Consider the following 20,217-nt stretch of genomic DNA (forward strand, 5'->3'; position numbering starts at 1 on the left):
GGCCGTGTGTTTTGGGTCACTGTCATGCTGGAATACCCATCCACGACCCATTTTCAATGCCCTGGCTGAGGGAAGGAAGTCCTCACCCAAGATTTGACGGTACATGGCCCCGTCCATCATCCCTTTGATGCAGTGAGGTTGTCCCGTCCCCTTAGCAGAAAAACACCCCCAAAGCATAATGTTTCCACCTCCATATTTGACGGTGGGGATGGTGTTCTTGGGGTCATAGGCAGCATTCCTCCTCCTCCAAACACGGCGAGTTGAGTTGATGCCAAAGAGCTCGATTTTGGTCTCATCTGACCACAACACTTTCACCCAGTTCTCCTCTGAATCATTCAGATGTTCATTGGCAAACTTCAGACGGCCTGTATATGTGCTTTCTTGAGCAGGGGGACCTTGCGGGCGCTGCAGGATTTCAGTCCTTCACGGCGTAGTGTGTTACAAATTGTTTTCTTGGTGACTATGGTCCCAGCTGCCTTGAGATCATTGACAAGATCCTCCCGTGTAGTTCTGGGCTGATTCCTCACCGTTCTCATGATCATTGCAACTCCACGAGGTGAGATCTTGCATGGAGCCCCAGGCCAAGGGAGATTGACAGTTCTTTTGTGTTTCTTCCATTTGCGAATAATCGCACCAACTGTTGTCACCTTCTCACCAAGCTGCTTGGCGATGGTCTTGTAGCCCATTCCAGCCTTGTGTAGGTCTACAATCTTGTCCCTGACATCGTTGGAGAGCTCTTTGGTGTTGGCCATGGTGGAGAGTTTGGAATCTGATTGATTGATTGCTTCTGCGGACAGGTGTCTTTTATACAGGTAACAAGGTGAGATTAGGAGCTCTCCCTTTAAGAGTGTGCTCCTAATCTCAGCTCGTTACCTGTATAAAAGACACCTGGGAGCCAGAAATCTTTCTGATTGAGAGGGGGTCAAATACTTATTTCCCTCATTCAAATGCAAATCAATTTATAACATTTTTGACATGCGTTTTTCTGGATTTGTTGTTGTTATTCTGTCTCTCATTGTTCAAATAAACCTACCATTAAAATTATAGACTGATCATTTCTTTGTCAGTGGGCAAACATACAAAATCAGCAGGGGATCAAATACTTTTTTCCCTCACTGTATATCATATGACTTTGCTTATAAATGCATTATTTAGCCTATGTAGTGCTTATGAAGACTTTATGAATGCGCTGGAGTCTTTCTAAGTTGTTTTAATAAGTTGTTTTACAGTGGGATCAAGTGTCCCTGAACAGTTAATTGTCATGAACCCTGCGTCCTGAGTCTGTTCCTGCCTGTGTTGCCGTTTTTCTGCTCGGTATCTCCTGTTTCCTGAAGGTTCCTGAACGCACCCTGTCCGGTTGCCGGGCGACGTTGCTAGGCGGGTGATCTCTCGATTACCCGCACCTGCTTCTCATCAGCCTCGGCACACCTGGTCCTGATCATCACCCCTTCATAAGCTCTGACCTGACATCCATTCCCTGCCGGATCGTTAGCCATTAACAGTATGTTTTGTCAGCGTATCAGCCTCTGAGTACTAGCGTTAGTTTTGTTGTTTTTGCACCTTGTTGACCTGCCTTGTACTTACCTCCGTTTTTTTCTGTCTACAGTCATTCTCCCGGAACCTTCCCCCAACCCCTGCCGTGCCATCAGTTAATCTGCCACTTCACCTCCACCTACTCATCTCCGCCACCCGCTTCGTCTCCTGGATTATTCTGCATCTTTTGAATCTGTAAATAAACACTCACCTTCGTTCAACTCACCTTGTCCTGGTCTGCTTCTGGGTTCTGTCTTAGAGAACCGTGACATTAATAGTAAGTTACCCAGAAATGATTTGATATTGAGATAAAATGGCTCCATTGGACCTTCAAGAGAAATAGCAATGACTAACCTCATGTTTACCAAACAAACAAAGCTCAACGGGATGTATTTATGGTCAAAACTCTTCCTTCAATCATCATCATCATCATCATCATCAACTGAAGCCACTGACTCCATTGTTTTCTCTCACCCGGGCTTGATTCCTTAAGGTTCTCACGATTAGATGTGTTGGCCGATATTGGTTGGTAGCTCACGCCATGCTCAAACAAATACTATTCATCTTATGTGTATAATAAAAGGTGTGGGACTGGGATTTAAGAGAGAGGGAGGGAGGGTAGGAAAGGGAGGTTGAGACAGGGAGAGAGAGGGTTGGAGAGGGGAAGGGGTGAGAAGGTGGCAGAGGGAGAGAGGGTTGAAAAGGAACAAAGGGTGCGAGAGAGAGAGAGAGAGAGAGAGAGAGAGCGAGAGAGAGGGGTGTGGGAAAAAGGGTGAACTACTGAACATATTTGAGCCTTGATGTGGCAACAATAGCTCAGTCAGATTGGTGGAGCATTGGGTCACTTCCTTCACATCGCTCTGAGAAAGTGGCTGGGCGAGAGACAGAGGAGAGGTGAGACACGTCAACACACACACACGCACACACACACACACCCAACACACACACAGAGAAAGTGTCTGGGAGACTATGAGAGGAGAAGTGAGACACCTCAACTGGTCTGAATATTAGTCACACACACACACACCCTCGGGGACACACACACACCCTCGGACACACACACACACACACACCCCCGGACACACATTGTGCAAACACAGACATTGACGCATGCAAGCGCATTCACACACAGAAAGAGGAAGAATTTCTGCGCAAGGTGAGACATCACTATGAGACTTTAGCCACACACAGTACTTCACAGTCTATCGGCCTAAGCACTGGCACAATGACCAACAGTTAAACTTCCTCACTTTGTCCTCCTCCCCCTGAAAACTTCACAAGCTCTCAGCCTGTTCTCACACAACAAGTCAGGTCCTCCCCCCCCTTCCCACAGACACACCATTCCCAGGGCCAAAAGTGAGATGTCATGATAATGTAAAGTGTAGGTTGCTAGGTCTGTGAGTTGGGAAGTGAACCTCTAACCCTCACTACACATCAGTCATCTGGTTTGACAGAGACCGTTCTATCTGAACTACCGTAGCAGCTCTGTGATAAAGACACCCACAGTAACAGGTGTTCAGTAGCCTGTGTGTGTTTGATAGAGAGGCTGAGGATCGGCAGGACACACCACTGGCTGGCAGTGGCAGAATATACTAGGCTGGCTCTGCTGTACTCTGGAATGACCCATAGGCTGAACTCCTGAACCCAGGCTATCACTATCCTGCTTCTAGCTGTGACCTGAGGTGGTTCTCCCAGAGCTTTACCCTCCCAGAGCTGGCAGGCCCTAGTTCCTCTGGCTCACATTATGTGTCGTCTGATTGCAGGGCGGCAAGACTAGGGAAAGTGTTTCCTTCGACTGTTTTTAGTTCCAACGCAAATACAAGCACGCGCACTCGCACACACTCTCTCTCTCTCCATCTCCGTACCTGGTATTCTGATGTAGGACCAGCCATGGCTGGGGTAGAGCGCCATCACTCCCCCAGGGCATCGTGGGTAAAAGGCATTGGCTCTAGACAGCCAATCAGAGGCCAAATCAGGGGAGCCATACAGGAAGCACTGCTTGGCGGCCAAGCCCCCTCCGTCCGTGTCACCCGCCACTCGTACTCAGCACTGCGGTCATCACAGTAGCGCTCCATGGGAACCGCTGTTACCTAGGGAACCAAACAGGACAATTATTTGTCATTCCGATGAAATGTTCAGATGTTGATTTGATCACTTTGATTATTGATCTCCCCTTCTAAAATCTCCTTTCAGAGCAACCCTCGATATGTCACTATAAACATGAATGTCACCTATCATTGGTTCATTCTGCCAGCTAGCCAGGACCCCAGGTCAGGTCTCGACGACTCCAATTTGACAAATCTACTATTTGTTGTTCCACAGCGGAAAACATGACAGGGTTTTTTGGCTCACCAACTAAGCACTAACAATATTTCCTGCTGGGGTGATTCATAAAGGTCATCCTGTGTCCTTCTCTGTATCCATACTATGGTCTCCTCACGCTCTCTCATCAGCCAGTTAACTGACAGAGGGAGGATACAATCCCCCTTCCATCTTGTTTTATCTCAGACACATTACAGCAGTATTTGGCACAGAGAGATGGGATTACGACTGGCTCACAGGCCTAAGGGGGACACCATGACAAGCTATGCCACAAAGGTCAAGCGAGGTCACAGGCCCTAGTTCTCTGTGATAATAAATAAAATGTGTTATCGGGTTTCCCATGGACGTGCTACCACTCTGGCGCCTGCCTGGGTCTCTGTTCTGTCAACTATGGGTCTAAAGAGCGGACTGCACAAGCTCAAAAGGAAAAGGCTTGCAAAACGGAGGGATTTATTAGGTCAAAACAGAGTGTTGAAGATAGCTAGGGGGATTCTTTGATGTTGTTGTTGTGGTCAAACTAATTAACACAAAATGGTCCACAGAGACAGAGGGGTCTAGAATGGAGTTGACCCCTGTGTTGTGGTCATCCAAGAAGGGTTGGAGGGATGGATGGATGGGAGGGAGGGAGGGGAGGGAGGGAGGGAGGGAGGGAGGGAGGGAGGGAGGGAGGGAGGGAGGGAGCAATGTTTCTTGGTGTCTTTGTTGATGTGGAAGCTGTGATCAGAGAATCACCAGGGTGTGTGTGTGTGTGTGTGTGTGTGTGTGTGTGTGTGTGCGCAAGTTGGGTGTTTGAGGGAGGGAAGGGGGAGGGATGTTTTGTCTTTGGAAACGTGCAACAATGAGCAGCCTGATATCTGCATAACATGTGTTGTGTTATGTGTGTGTGTGTTATGTGTGTGTGTGTTATGTGTGTGTGTGTTATGTGTGTGTGTGTGTGTGTGTTATGTGTGTGTGGACCCCTGCGGTGGCTTCCAGCTGCAATCTAAACAAACAGTGACTTCTAAAAAAACGTCTCCAGCGTTCTGTTTTTCATCTGTTGGACCACGTATTTATTTACCTTCCTAACACACACACACACACACACACACACACACACACACACATACATCTCTGTCTTGTTCTCTCTCTCACACAGTGAGGCCTTACCCTGGGCATGGCAGTGAGCAGGAACGTGGGTGGTTGTGTGGGTTGGTATGGTTGTAGGATGGGGGAGTTGGCAGAGCGTTGACTGTGGACCAGAACATCACTGTGACCCATCAGACCTGGGCTGTGACAGGTGAACACCAGGTGCTGGAGACAGAGACACACAATCAATAAAACCATCTAACGAACCAGTCATTCACTCCCTCTAACTTCTGTTGGCAGTGGAATGACTATCAGAATGGCTGTGACAGACCCACAGCACCACCTAGTGTTGGGACTCAGAACTTCACACTTCTCTCAACCCTGTTCCAAATACTCAACCACTTAAATACTTCACATGATACTGTTTGGGCCAAGACAGTTCCCCAGCCCACAGTGTGTTAAAACTATTGTGGGTGTGAAGACAGGGGCTAGCCAGGGGTGTAAGGGTAATGTGGTGGTCGGCTGAGACTTTATGAAGACAGGACTAGAGAGAGATCTGTTACAGTGGGATAGACAGAGAGAGAGAGAGAGAGAGATCTGTCACAGTGGGATAGACAGAGAGATCTGTTACAGTGGGATAGAGAGAGAGATCTGTTACAGTGGGATAGACAGAGAGATCTGTTACAGTGGGATAGAGAGAGAGATCTGTTACAGTGGGATAGAGAGAGAGAGAGAGAGAGAGAGAGATCTGTCACCGTGGGATATATACAGTGGGGGGGAAAAGTATTTAGTCAGCCACCAATTGTGCAAGTTCTCCCACTTAAAAAGATGAGAGAGGCCTGTAATTTTCATCATAGGTACACGTCAACTATGACAGACAAAATGAGAAAAAAAATCCAGAAAATCACATTGTAGGATTTTTAATGAATTTATTTGCAAATTATGGTGGAAAATAAGTATTTGGTCAATAACAAAAGTTTCTCAATACTTTGTTATATACCATTTGTTGGCAATGACACAGGTCAAACGTTTTCTGTAAGTCTTCACAAGGTTTTCACACACTGTTGCTGGTATTTTGGCCCATTCCTCCATGCAGATCTCCTCTAGAGCAGTGATGTTTTGGGGCTGTCGCTGGGCAACACAGACTTTCAACTCCCTCCAAAGATTTTCTATGGGGTTGAGATCTGGAAACTGGCTAGGCCACTCCAGGACCTTGAAATGCTTCTTACGAAGCCACTCCTTCGTTGCCCGGGCGGTGTGTTTGGGATCATTGTCATGCTGAAAGACCCAGCCACGTTTCATCTTCAATGCCCTTGTTGATAGAAGGAGGTTTTCACTCAAAATCTCACGATACATGGCCCCATTCATTCTTTCCTTTACACGGATCAGTCGTCTTGGTCCCTTTGCAGAAAATCAGCCCCAAAGCATGATGTTTCCACCCCCATGCTTCACAGTAGGTATGGTGTTCTTTGGATGCAACTCAGCATTCTTTGTCCTCCAAACACGACGAGTTGAGTTTTTACCAAAAAGTTCTATTTTGGTTTCATCTGACCATATGACATTCTCCCAATCCTCTTCTGGATCATCCAAATGCACTCTTAGCAAACTTCAGACGGGCCTGGACATGTACTGGCTTAAGCAGGGGGACACGTCTGCACTGCAGGATTTGAGTCCCTGGCGGCGTAGTGTGTTACTGATGGTAGGCTTTGTTACTTTAGTCACAGCTCTCTGCAGGTCATTCACTAGGTCCCCCCGTGTGGTTCTGGGTTTTTGCTCACCGTTCTTGTGATCATTTTGACCCCACGGGGTGAGATCTTGCGTGGAGCCCCAGATCGAGGGAGATTATCAGTGGTCTTGTATGTCTTCCATTTCCTAACAATTGCTCCCACAGTTGATTTCTTCAAACCAAGCTGCTTACCTATTGCAGATTCAGTCTTCCCAGCCTGGTGCAGGTCTACAATTTTGTTTCTGGTGTCCTTTGACAGCTCTTTGGTCTTGGCCATAGTGGAGTTTGGAGTGTGACTGTTTGAGGTTGTGGACAGGTGTCTTTTATACTGATAACAAGTTCAAACAGGTGCCATTAATACAGGTAACGAGTGGAGGACAGAGGAGCCTCTTAAAGAAGAAGTTACAGGTCTGTGAGAGCCAGAAATCTTGCTTGTTTGTAGGTGACCAAATACTTATTTTCCACCATAATTTGCAAATAAATTCATTAAAAATCCTACAATGTGATTTTCTGGAGAAAAAAAATCTCAATTTGTCTGTCATAGTTGACGTGTACCTATGAAGAAAATTACAGGCCTTTCTCATCTTTTTAAGTGTGAGAACTTGCACAATTGGTGGCTGACTAAATACTTTTTTTCCCCACTGTATATATATAGAGAGAGATCTGTCACAGTGGGATAGACAGAGAGATCTGTCAAAGTGGGATAGAGAGAGAGAGAGATCTGTTACAGTGGGATAGACAGAGAGATCTGTTACATTGGGATAGACAGAGAGATCTGTTATAGTGGGATAGAGAGATCTGTCAAAGTGGGATAGAGAGAGAGAGAGAGAGATCTGTTACAGTGGGATAGAGAGAGAGAGAGATCTGTTACAGTGGGATAGAGAGAGAGAGAGAGATCTGTCACAGTGGGATAGAGAGAGATCTGTCACAGTGGGATAGAGAGAGAGATCTGTCAAAGTGGGATAGAGAGAGAGAGAGAGATCTGTCACAGTGGGATAGAGAGAGAGAGAGAGAGATCTGTCACAGTGGGATAGACAGAGAGATCTGTCACAGTGGGATAGAGAGAGAGATCTGTCACAGTGGGATAGAGAGATATGTCACAGTGGGATAGGGAGAGATATGTTACAGTGGGATAGAGAGAGATCTGTTAATTTGGGATAGAGAGAGAGAGAGATCTGTCACAGTGGGATAGAGAGAGAGAGATCTGACACAGTGGGATAGGGAGAGAGAGATATGTCACAGTGGGATAAGTAAGCTGGTCCTGGGGCTCTGTTCACAAACACAAACAGACCCCACAGAGCCCCAGGACAGCAACACAATTAGACCCAACCAAATCATGAGAAAACAAAAAGAGAATTACTTGACACATTGGAAAGAATTAACAAAAAAACTGAGCAAATTAGAATGCTATTTGGCCCTAAACCGAGAGAACACAGTGGCAGAATACCTGACCACTGTGACTGACCCAAACTTAAGGAAAGCTTTGACTATGTACAGACTCAGTCAGTATAGCCTTGCTATTGAATGGCTGCTGTAGGCAGACCTGGCTCTCAAGAGAAGACAGGCTATGTGCACACTGCCCACAAAATGAGGTGGAAACTGAGCTGCACTTCCTAACCTCCTGCCGAATGTATGACCATATTAGAGACACATATTTCCCTCAGATTACACAGATCCACAAAGAATTCGAAAACAAACCCAATTTTGATAAGGGAGTTTATCTATTGGGTGAAATACCACAGTGTGCCATCACAGCAGCAATATTTGTGAGAGAAAGCGAGAGGGGCTGGTGAGAGAGATAAAGGGAAAGCGAAAGGGGCTGAGAGAGAGAGAGAGAGAGAGAGAGAGAGAGAGAGAGAGTGTGGGTGAGAGAGAAAGTGAAAGAGATGGATGTAGGGCAAAGTGACCTCTGTCATCCCATTGCGTATTTATCATGCTCTCCTGTCAACCTGTGTGTGTGTGTGTGTGTGTGTGTGTGTGTGTGTGTGTGTTTCCGTCCTGAATCCTAAACACACAAACTATCAAGGGTTTCTGTCAGGTCTAACATCACTCATGGGATTGTAACAGCATTTCCTCTGCCACCCGGAGAGTACACGGGGATAGGGGGGTAAAGAAAGGAAAGCTACCTTCCTAGTGAACTTAAGAGTGTAGGCCAGGAGAGATATACACCCTGGGGTGGGGTGAGGACGATTGGACAGGACGTCTAAAGTGATCTAGACTTCTGTGTGTGATTGGTCAGTGAAGTAAGAACAAGTTTTGTGATTGGTCAGTGAAGTAAGACGAACTACTGTGATTGGTCAGTCAATACCTCGTCAGAGAGCTCGTTCTCTACGTCCTTCTTGATCCTCCTCAACATGAAGTGTTTCAGGATCATATGGAGCCTGGACAGCTGATCTAAACATCAACATGTAAACATTCAGCTGGTCTAAACAACAACAATAAAAAACATAAACAAACAAGTTACAAATAGAGATATGGTCTGAACAAAGAAACATTCAGCTACAAATAATTACATTAAGACAAGAGAAATTGAACACTTTTCTTAAGTATTAATGTCCTTTGTAAGTACATAAAATATCAAACGCCAGTGAAATATAATTGCAGGGGATGTGCGTGTACCCTCCTCACTCTCGTCGATGGCAGACTTGTTCTCTGAATGGCTCGCGATGTCTTTAGAGAACCACTCGTTGAACTCTTCATGGGAGTCAAACAGCGTAGGCATGATGAAATGGGGCAGGGCTCACAACTAAGAGAGAGGAGTAGAGAACATGTCAGGACCTGGGCCCAGATTCACAAAACACTTCTCATACAAAACACTTCTCATGCAAAAACTTAAGAAGCTGCTTAAGAAAAGAAAAGAAAAAAAAAGTTAATATGCAATTCCACAACAATATCTTAAGATTTTCTTACGAAGTCCTAAAATATCTTCTTACGAATCTTCTTAAGATGTTTGTTGCTAGGCAACCGATTTAGCTAGCTATCTAGCTAGCAATGGCAATCATGTTAGCATATTTCCTACTGAGATTACTGTTCTAAAACATGTTCTTGGGTTTAAAATAATCAATACTGAAACTTTCAGATGAAGTTTGTGAGTGAATTAAACATGTTCAATTGCTTTCATGAGCTTATTCTCTCACTGCCCTGAGTTTAAGACAAGGGTTTATCTATCTTGGAAGTAAGAATAAATCCAATAACATTATTTTCAAGAATCACATTCTTCTTAACCTTTTGCTTAAGGAGAAACATAAGAAATAGCGCAATAACATTTCCAAGAACCCTTTTGAGGAATAGCAACTTTGCTTAACTTTCTTCATAAGCCTATAGTTAAGGAAAAAATGGCAGTTAAGAATAAATGAGGTTTTGTGAATCTAGGCCCAGGACACACACACTTCTGTTCCATACAGTCTAGATAAGCTTTCAGGGTATAGACATGGCTCTTTGGGTTGGGTTGACTTGATTCACACTGAGCCAAGCTAAGACAGGCTTTATTTCCCCGGCTTAAGTTACGTTCCACAAAAGTTTTTAGAACCAGAAAGAACAATACTTGATAAGTACCCAAGCCATTAGAATACAGCTGTGTCTTCACAATAGTGTGACCATGGTATATGACCTCTCACCTCTGCCATGGTGTTCTGTATAGGTGTTCCAGTGATACGACCTCTCACCTCTGCCATGGTGTTCTGTATAGGTGTTCCAGTGATACGACCTCTCACCTCTGCCATGGTGTTCTGTATAGGTGTTCCAGTGATACGACCTCTCACCTCTGCCATGGTGTTCTGTATAGGTGTTCCAGTGATATGACCTCTCACCTCTGCCATGGTGTTCTGTATAGGTGTTCCAGTGATACGACCTCTCACCTCTGCCATGGTGTTCTATATAGGTGTTCCAGTGATACGACCTCTCACCTCTGCCATGGTGTTCTGTATAGGTGTTCCAGTGATACGACCTCTCACCTCTGCCATGGTGTTCTGTATAGGTGTTCCAGTGATACGACCTCTCACCTCTGCCATGGTGTTCTATATAGGTGTTCCAGTGATACGACCTCTCACCTCTGCCATGGTGTTCTGTATAGGTGTTCCAGTGATACGACCTCTCACCTCTGCCATGGTGTTCTGTATAGGTGTTCCAGTGATACAACCTCTCACCTCTGACATGGTGTTCTGTATAGGTGTTCCAGTGAGCAGCAGTCTGTTTCTACACTGGAACTGCAGCAGGATCTTCCACCGAACACTGGTACTGCTCTTCAGTGCCTGGGCCTCCTCCAGAACCATGTACACTCACCCTCTGGAAGTACTTAACATTCTGAACTACCAGCTGGTAACTGGTGATCACCACGTTGAATGGAGCATTCTGGGTGTAGAGGGTTTTCTACAGGGGGGACAAAGGAGGGCACAGGAGGTTCAGTAGGATGATTTGGTTTAGATCCAGTTACCAACTCAGCCCTCTCACAGAACACATACAACTTCTAGTTCTAGGATTTCTCTTCGAATAATGCATCGTGAATGTGCCATTGGCTCACCTGGCTCCAGAACTTCCTGATCACCTTCCTGTCGTGAGGGTTCCCCCAGTATGGCAACACCTGAAGGACAAACATTACACAAGGTAAGCACACGGAGAATACAAAACGCCGTATGCAAGAACACCTGCTCTTTCCATGACATTGACTGACCAGGTGAATCCAGGTGAAAGCTATAGTTCCTTATTGATGTCACTTGTTAAATTCACTTCAATCAGTGTAGATGAATGGGGAGGAGACAGGTTAAAGAAGGATTTTTAAGCCCTGAGACAATTGGATTGTGTATGTGTGTCATTCAGAGGGTGAATGGGCAAGACAAAATATTTAAGTATCTTTGAACGGGGTTTGGTAGTAGTTGCCAGGCGCACCGGTTTGGGTCAAGAACCAAAACGCTGCAGGGTTTTTCACGCTAAACAGTTTTCTGTGTGTATCAAGAATGGTCCACCACCCAAAGGACATCCAGCCAACTCGACACAACTGTGGGAAGCATTGGAGTCAACATGGGCCAGCATCCCTGTGGAACGCTTTCGACACCTTGTAGAGTCCATGCTCCGACGAATTGAGGCTGTTCTGAGGACAAAAGGGGGAAGTGCAACTTAATATTAGGAAGGTGTTTTAATGTTTCTATAGTAACTATTGACTCAGCGTTTTTAAATAGCAGATCAAAAGGAGTTCTCCTGTGTAAAAAAAAAAGTTTGTCTTATCACAACAGTGTTTTTACATTTACAAGCTGAAACAATACTTATTTCAGTAGAAAAAGGAACTTTGCAGTTTTTATGTCCTTTTACAAAATCTCCTTCTTGTTTAGTCAGAAAACATCTGAACTCTGACTGGAGATTGTTGATGTGAGACGTAATGTGAAAATATGTGACCGTAATGAATCACTCATACTGGCTGAGGCTCCATTGTGTGTGTGTTTCCATTGTTCTTGGGTCAGTTTCTCTGCCTGTCTCCTTCCCAGGCACTAACTGATATTTATCTGACATTTGTTAACACCTCATTACTATGGTGAACCTGTTGATTTACTATCTTCTGAGAAACAGCCAACAATGATGGATTTGCAGTGAATTGTTGGGAGGATGGGGAGGAGGGTGTGTGGACGAGGAGGAGGAGGGTATGTGGAGGAGGAGAGAGAGAGGAGGAGGAGGAGAGAGAGAGGAGGAGGAGGGTATGTGGAGGAGGGAGGGGGGGGTGTATGGAGGAGGAGGAGAGAGGAGGAGGGTGTGGAGGAGGAGGAGAGAGGAGGAAGGTGTGGAGGAGGCGGAGAGAGGAGGAGGGTGTGGAGGAGGAGGAGAGAGGAGGAAGGTGTGGAGGAGGAGGAGAGAGGAGGAGGGAGGAGGAGGAGAGAGGAGGAAGGTGTGGAGGAGGAGGAGGAAGGTGTGGAGGAGGAGGAGGAAGGTGTGGAGGAGGAGGAGAGAGGAGGAAGGTGTGGAGGAGGCGGAGAGAGGAGGAAGGTGTGGAGGAGGAGGAGAGAGGAGGAGGAGGGTGTGTGGTAAGATGCCATGCCTCTGATTCATAGCCACCAAAAGTCTCACAATACAATGCTGGCCCCTAAAGGTCAGTCTAAATCATCATCTCAACATCCAATGACTCTCTTCCACCTTCTGATACAAGCCGGTTGACATGTCGCACCCCCTCACATGGACTGTACAACACAGTGAATTAACCCCTCACATGGACTGTACAACACAGTGAATTAACCCCTCACATGGACTGTACAACACAGTGAATTAACCCCTCACATGTACTGCACAACACAGTGAATTAACCCCTCACATGGACTGCACAACACAGTGAATTAACCCCTCACATGTACTGCACAACACAGTGAATTAACCCCTCACATGGACTGCACAACACAGTGAATTAACCACTCACATGGACTGCACAACACAGTGAATTAACCCCTCACATGGACTGCACAACACAGTGAATTAACCCCTCACATGGACTGTACAACACAGTGAATTAACCCCTCACATGGACTGTACAACACAGTGAATTAACCCCTCACATGGACTGTACAACAGTGAATTAACCCCTCACATGGACTGTACAACACAGTGAATTAACCCCTCACATGGACTGTACAACACAGTGAATTAACCCCTCACATGTACTGTACAACACAGTGAATTAACCCCTCACATGGACTGTACAACAGTGAATTAACCCCTCACATGGACTGTACAGCACAGTGAATTAACCCCTCACATGGACTGTACAACACAGTGAATTAACCCCTCACATGGACTGCACAACACAGTGAATTAACCCCTCACATGGACTGTACAACACAGTGAATTAACCCCTCACATGGACTGTACAACACAGTGAATTAACCCCTCACATGGACTGCACAACACAGTGAATTAACCCCTCACATGGACTGTACAACACAGTGAATTAACCCCTCACATGGACTGTACAACACAGTGAATTAACCCCTCACATGGACTGTACAACACAGTGAATTAACCCCTCACATGGACTGTACAACACAGTGAATTAACCCCTCACATGGACTGCACAACACAGTGAATTAACCCCTCACATGGACTGTACAACACAGTGAATTAACCCCTCACATGGACTGTACAACACAGTGAATTAACCCCTCACATGGACTGTACAACACAGTGAATTAACCCCTCACATGGACTGCACAACACAGTGAATTAACCCCTCACATGGACTGCACAACACAGTGAATTAACCCCTCACATGGACTGTACAACACAGTGAATTAACCCCTCACATGGACTGCACAACACAGTGAATTAACCCCTCACATGGACTGCACAACACAGTGAATTAACCCCTCACATGGACTGTACAACACAGTGAATTAACCCCTCACATGGACTGTACAACACAGTGAATTAACCCCTCACATGGACTGTACAACACAGTGAATTAACCCCTCACATGGACTGTACAACACAGTGAATTAACCCCTCACATGGACTGTACAACACAGTGAATTAACCCCTCACATGGACTGTACAACACAGTGAATTAACCCCTCACATGGACTGTACAACACAGTGAATTAACCCCTCACATGGACTGTACAACACAGTGAATTAACCCCTCACATGTACTGTGCAACACAGTGAATTAACCCCTCACATGTAGTATGAAAAATTTATGCACTCACTAACTGTAAGTCGCTCTGGATAAGAGCGTCTGCTAAATGACTAAAATGTAAAAATGATGTAAATGTAAAATGTACAACACAGTGAATTAACCCCTCACATGTACAACACAGTGAATTAACCCCTCACATGTACAACACAGTGAATGAACAGAGAAAGAGAGGTTCAATGAGGTCATGGAAGGAGAATGAAAGAAGAAAACAGCTGAGGAGATGAAAGAGGGGAACATTTCCCTGCTGTATCCAGGTGTCTCCTACAGCGCTGTTGGTGTCAGGTTAGCGTTGGGAGCCTGATGTCTCACCTTGAATTTGGGGACAAAGCGTGTAAACTCCTGGTGCCAGTTATTCAGCGTGGGGGGCAGGAGAGATGATGAGGAACGGACCCCAGATTTCACACTGGACAGGACAGGGACACACTTAGTCAGTCACCACAACAGGTGTGTGTGCGCGCATTAAAAACAGAAAACACTTGGCTACAAGGCACAGTTGTCTTCCTACGGGACAAGGGCTTGAAACAGTGGACTGACATTCCTCAAATGACCCTCTACTTCCCTTTGCATTTAAAACAACTTAGGGCCAGAGAGACACATGTAATCATGTCATGGATGCAGCTGGAATGGTCCCATTCATCAACAATTGCCCATTAAAAAAAAAACATTACACATTTTTGACTCATTCTTTCTCACAATGAGACATTACAGCTTTTCCATGCCAAGCGCGCAAACACAATCGAGTACTTCTGAGTTCATGCCATTTTTGGTAGGTTCGTTTGTTCCATTACACCAGGCAGACTGAATCCAGCACAGCTCCAGCATTTCACATACAGTTTGTATCTGAGCTAGGTGTGAGCGCTTACCTCAGCCAGGCAACCCAGCAGGGGTCTTTCCCTAGACCCATCTCATCTGCTAGGATACCATTGATACCCTACGGAGAAAGAAACAGGAATCACATCACAAAGAGTCATTACATGAAAAAATTTAAGTCAAGAGGGAGATGAGAGAGAGAGATGGGAGTGAGACAGAGACAGAGAGAGAGAGAGAGAGAGAGAGAGAGAAAGAGAGACCGGTAAAGGGACCGAGAGAAAGTGACAAAGAAAGAGCGAGAGAGAGAGACAAAGAAAGAGCGAGAGAGAGAGACAAAGAAAGAGCGAGAGAGAGTGACAAAGAAAGAAAGAGAGAGAGAGACCGGTAAAGGGACCGAGAGAGAGTGACAAAGAGAGAGAGAGACCGGTAAAGGGACCGAGAGAGAGTGACAAAGAGAGAGAGACCGGTAAAGGGACCGAGAGAGAGTGACAAAGAGAGAGAGACCGGTAAAGGGACCGAGAGAGAGTGACAAAGGGACCGAGAGAAAGTGACAAAGGGACCGAGAGAAAGTGACAAAGGGACCGAGAGAGAGAGATAGATAGATAGAGAGATAGAGAGATAGAGAGATAGAGAGATAGAGAGATAGAGAGATAGAGAGATAGAGAGATAGATAGATAGATAGATAGATAGATAGATAGATAGATAGATAGATAGATAGATAGATAGATTATCTATCTATCTATCTATCTATCTATCTATCTATCTATCTCAGAGAGAGATAGAGAGAGCGAGTGAGAGACACAGAGACAGAGAAGAAGTTGATCTGTTGAAGCTTGTGTCCATCCCCTGTCCGTAGAGGTTAGAGGTCAGCCAGCCAGTTCATACCTTTGAGCTGGTAGACCTTCAGCTGGGGGATGTCCTTCCCGGCCTGGATAGAAGGGTTAGACAGGCTGTAGCTCTCCCCGAACCCTGACCCTGGATAGAAGGGTTAGACAGGCTGTAGCTCTCCCCGAACCCTGACCCCTGACCCCCCACTGGCCTGGTGGAGAGAGGCACAGCGACTGTCCTTAGCCTCCTCGTCAAAGAGACGCGTCTAGAGGGAGAAAGAGGGGACAATCTGCATTGAGAATGCTGTGTTTATGTCTGTCAGTGGCGGCTGGTGGGACGAGCTATAGGAGGACGGAGTCATTGTAATGGATGGAATGGAATAAATGGAACAGAGTCAAACGTGGTTTCCATATGTTTGATACCGTTCCATTAATTCCATTCTAGCCATTACAAATTCTAGCCATTACAATGAGCCCGTCCCCCTATATCTCCTCCCACCGGTCTCCTCTGGTCTACGTGGGTCATCATTATGGACCTCATGATGATGGAGTGTTGGGGTACTGCTGGTACTTACTCTGGCCTGATGCATCTCATAGGCCTCTTTAGCGTTCCTTGTAGTATTCACCATCTGAGATGGACAACAATTCAACGCCATGACAACTGAACTTAATTGCACTAAAACAGTAATGTACCTCTTCACAATCAAGCACACAAGAAGAAACCACTTGAGGTCCAAGCAATCATGATTGGATTTGACTATTGAGATGCAGATTAAGTAACCTGAATGTGTCATTTAGAATGATAAAGTAACAATCATTACTGTAGTCATCCTGTCCAACGTTGAACGTCACCCCTCCCCCGACGTCCATCTGCTTGTGAGAGGAGGTATCATCCAGCTTGTCCTGTCCCTCCTCGTCGTCTCCCTCCGCCCCAGGACCCTTGCCCCCCCATGAAGTGGGCGTACAGCTCCGTCTGGGTGATCAGGAAGTTCAGTTTACGCTGCTGACGCTTCGCCTGGGAGGGAGAGAAGTAGAGATGTGAGGGTTGTCCTCTGACACTGAGGTAAGTTTTATGGTGTATTATGGAATTAAGCAAACGTTCATTTTTACAGGCCAGCTGTTTTACAGGCCACCTCGGTTATTGTACTGGTGTACTGCCTGTTTAGGAGCTCATTGAGTAAACCCTGTGTGACATATAGAGGTCAGTATAACTATTGTTTGTATAGTAGGTTGCGCTCCCCCCAGTCTGACCTCTCTCATCTCCTCGTCCAGCTTGCGTTGTTCCAGAGCCTCTTCCTTCTCAGCTCTCTTCCTGTGTTCCTTCTCCGTTCCTTCTCATATTTCTTCCAGTAGAGCGTCATCTCCTTGGTCGGTCTCCTGGCCCGGGGGAAGGGTCTCCTTACAGTCCTTCTGGGCTTGAACGGCTGCCCTACACACCTCACGCATACACTGGTGAGCCAGCTGGAGATGGGGAGAACAGACACATTAATACACAGATACTGTACTCACTACTGAGGAAAAATACACATCGCATGCATTACCTTTTTGCCATTGGTTAGGACAACGTTCTTGGCTGATGCTTTTTTGCTTGAATGCCTGAGGAAAGATAAGGCAATTATGAATACATTACTCTATTATCATTAATAAAACCAATTCAACATTCTCTACATTGAATCTACTATGAACTTTAGCCCCTCCAAGAAATCCACAAAGCATCCAAGAGCAGGAGTGCTGATCCTAGATCAGCAGTCCTGAGATGCTTTTTGTATACGGGACCGGAGGAGAGTTCACAACAACTCACAGATTCACAAAGACCTACATCCACTCCTACATTTATCACCATGACTCTTACAGCCCTCTCAGACTACACTACCCAGCGTACCTTGGGGCACTCCTTCTTGCCGATGGTGAGCCAGACTTTGCGGCGTCGTGCGTTCAGCTGCTCAACAGTGAGGTGCTTCTTCTTCAACATGGGGAGAGGGGCATCATGGGAGAACTTGGCAAAGATCTTAGTGACACACGGACGTCCCTCGCCCAAAAACTCCCCCTCTCCTGTCTTCTTCTTCTTCTTCTTCGACTGAGAGACGGAGGGGATGTGGGGACGGACATCAATGAGAGGAAAACCTCAAACATTTTCCATGCTGTTAGTAAACCGATTCACTAGCAGCAGTAGTGGAATCTGTATTATTGCCAAAAGGTAAATTGGTTTGTGGCCATAAGTCATCCATGAAAAAGGACACTCATTCAACAAATGAATGCAAGATAAAATATAAATAAACTATATTTCTCATGTTTCCTATCATTCTTACCTTTGAATTTCTTCTCCTCCTTGATCTTCTTCTACTTGGAGCCCAGCAGGTGGCGCTGCTGTTCATAGAAGAGGTTCTGGGAGGAGAGCAAAAAAGTATTTGATCCCCTGCTGATTTTGTACGTTTGCCCACTGACAAAGACATGATCAGTCTATAATTTTAATGGTAGGTTTATTTGAACAGTGAGAGACAGAATAACAACAAAAAAATCCACAAAAACACATGTCAGAAATGATATAAATTGATTTGCATTTTAATGAGGGAAATAAGTATTTGACCCCTCTGCAAAACATGACTTAGTACTTGGTGGCAAAACCCTTGTTGGCAATCACAGAGGTCAGACGTTTCTTGTAGTTGGCCACCAGGTTTGCACACATCTCAGGAGGGATTTTGTCCCACTCCTCTTTGCAGATCTTCTCCAAGTCATTAAGGTTTCGAGGCTGACGTTTGGTAACTCGAACCTTCAGCTCCCTCCACAGATTTTCTATGGGATTAAGGTCTGGAGACTGGCTAGGCCACTCCAGGACCTTAATGTGCTTCTTCTTGAGCCACTCCTTTGTTGCCTTGGCCGTGTGTTTTGGGTCATTGTCATGCTGGAATACCCATCCACGACCCATTTTCAATGCCCTGGCTGAGGGAAGGAGGTTCTCACCCAAGATTTGACGGTACATGGCCCCGTCCATCGTCCCGTAGATGCGGTGAAGTTGTCCTATCCCATTAGCAGAAAAACACCCCCAAAGCATAATGTTTCCACCTCCATGTTTGACGGTGGGGATGGTGTTCTTGGGGTCATAGGCAGCATTCCTCCTCCTCCAAACACGGCGAGTAGAGTTGATGCCAAAGAGCTCCATTTTGGTCACGTCTGACCACAACACTTTCACCCAGTTCTCCTCTGAATCATTCAGATGTTCATTGGCAAACTTCAGATGGGCCTGTATATGTGCTTTCTTGAGCAGGGGGACCATGCAGGCGCTGCAGGATTTCAGTCCTTCACGGCGTAGTGTGTTACCAATTGTTTTCTTGGTGACTATGGTCCCAGCTGCCTTGAGATCATTGACAAGATCCTCCCGTGTAGTTCTGGGCTGATTCCTCACCGTTCTCATGATCATTGCAACTCCACGAGGTGAGATCTTGCATGGAGCCCCGGCCGAGGGAGATTGACACGTCTTTTGTGTTTCTTCCATTTGTGAATAATCGCACCAACTGTTGTCACCTTCTCACCAAGCTGCTTGGCGATGGTCTTGTAGCCCATTCCAGCCTTGTGTAGGTCTACAATCTTGTCCCTGACATCCTTGGAGAGCAATTTGGTCTTGGCCATAGTGGAGAGTTTGGAATCTGATTGATTGATTGCATCTGTGGACAGGTGTCTTTTATACAGGTAGCAAACTGAGATTAGAAGCACTCCCTTTAAGAGTGTGCTCCTAATCTCAGCTCGTTACCTGTATAAAAGACACCTGGGAGCCAGAAATCTTTCTGATTGAGAGGGGGTCAAATACTTATTTCCCTCATTAAAATGCAAATCAATTTATAACATTTTTGACATGTGTTTCTCTGGATTTGTTGTTGTTATTCTGTCTCTCACTGTTCAAATAAACCTACCATTAAAATTATAGACTGATAATTTCTTTGTCAGTGGGCAAACATACAAAATCAGCAGGGGATCAAATACATTTTCCCCTCACTGTATACAGTATTCTAGAGATAGCCTTACTGAGCCAGGAAGAGTATCTGTTGTGAACAGAGACCAAATATTGTACACAGGCTGGCCTAGACTAGGTATATGTCAGATAGAAGGATATGCACTGTTTAAAATAAAATGCCAAAAAAATCATTGTGTGGAAGTTATGCCAAAAATAAATAAAAATGGAAAACTTGTAGGGAATAGATGTGTAAAGATAATGGATATGAAACTAGCCAAACGGAAAAGGAATCGGGAAAGAATAAAATATAGAATAAAAA

General features: G+C 45.6%; 1 pseudogene; it reads right to left on the reverse strand.

Moving 5' to 3' along the window:
• LOC121552518 overlaps window positions 1–20,217 on the reverse strand; it is a 37,741-nt pseudogene that overhangs the window by 13,727 nt on the left and 3,797 nt on the right.

Source organism: Coregonus clupeaformis, chromosome 36 (assembly GCF_020615455.1).
Source record: "Coregonus clupeaformis isolate EN_2021a chromosome 36, ASM2061545v1, whole genome shotgun sequence".
NCBI lineage: Eukaryota > Metazoa > Chordata > Actinopteri > Salmoniformes > Salmonidae > Coregonus > Coregonus clupeaformis.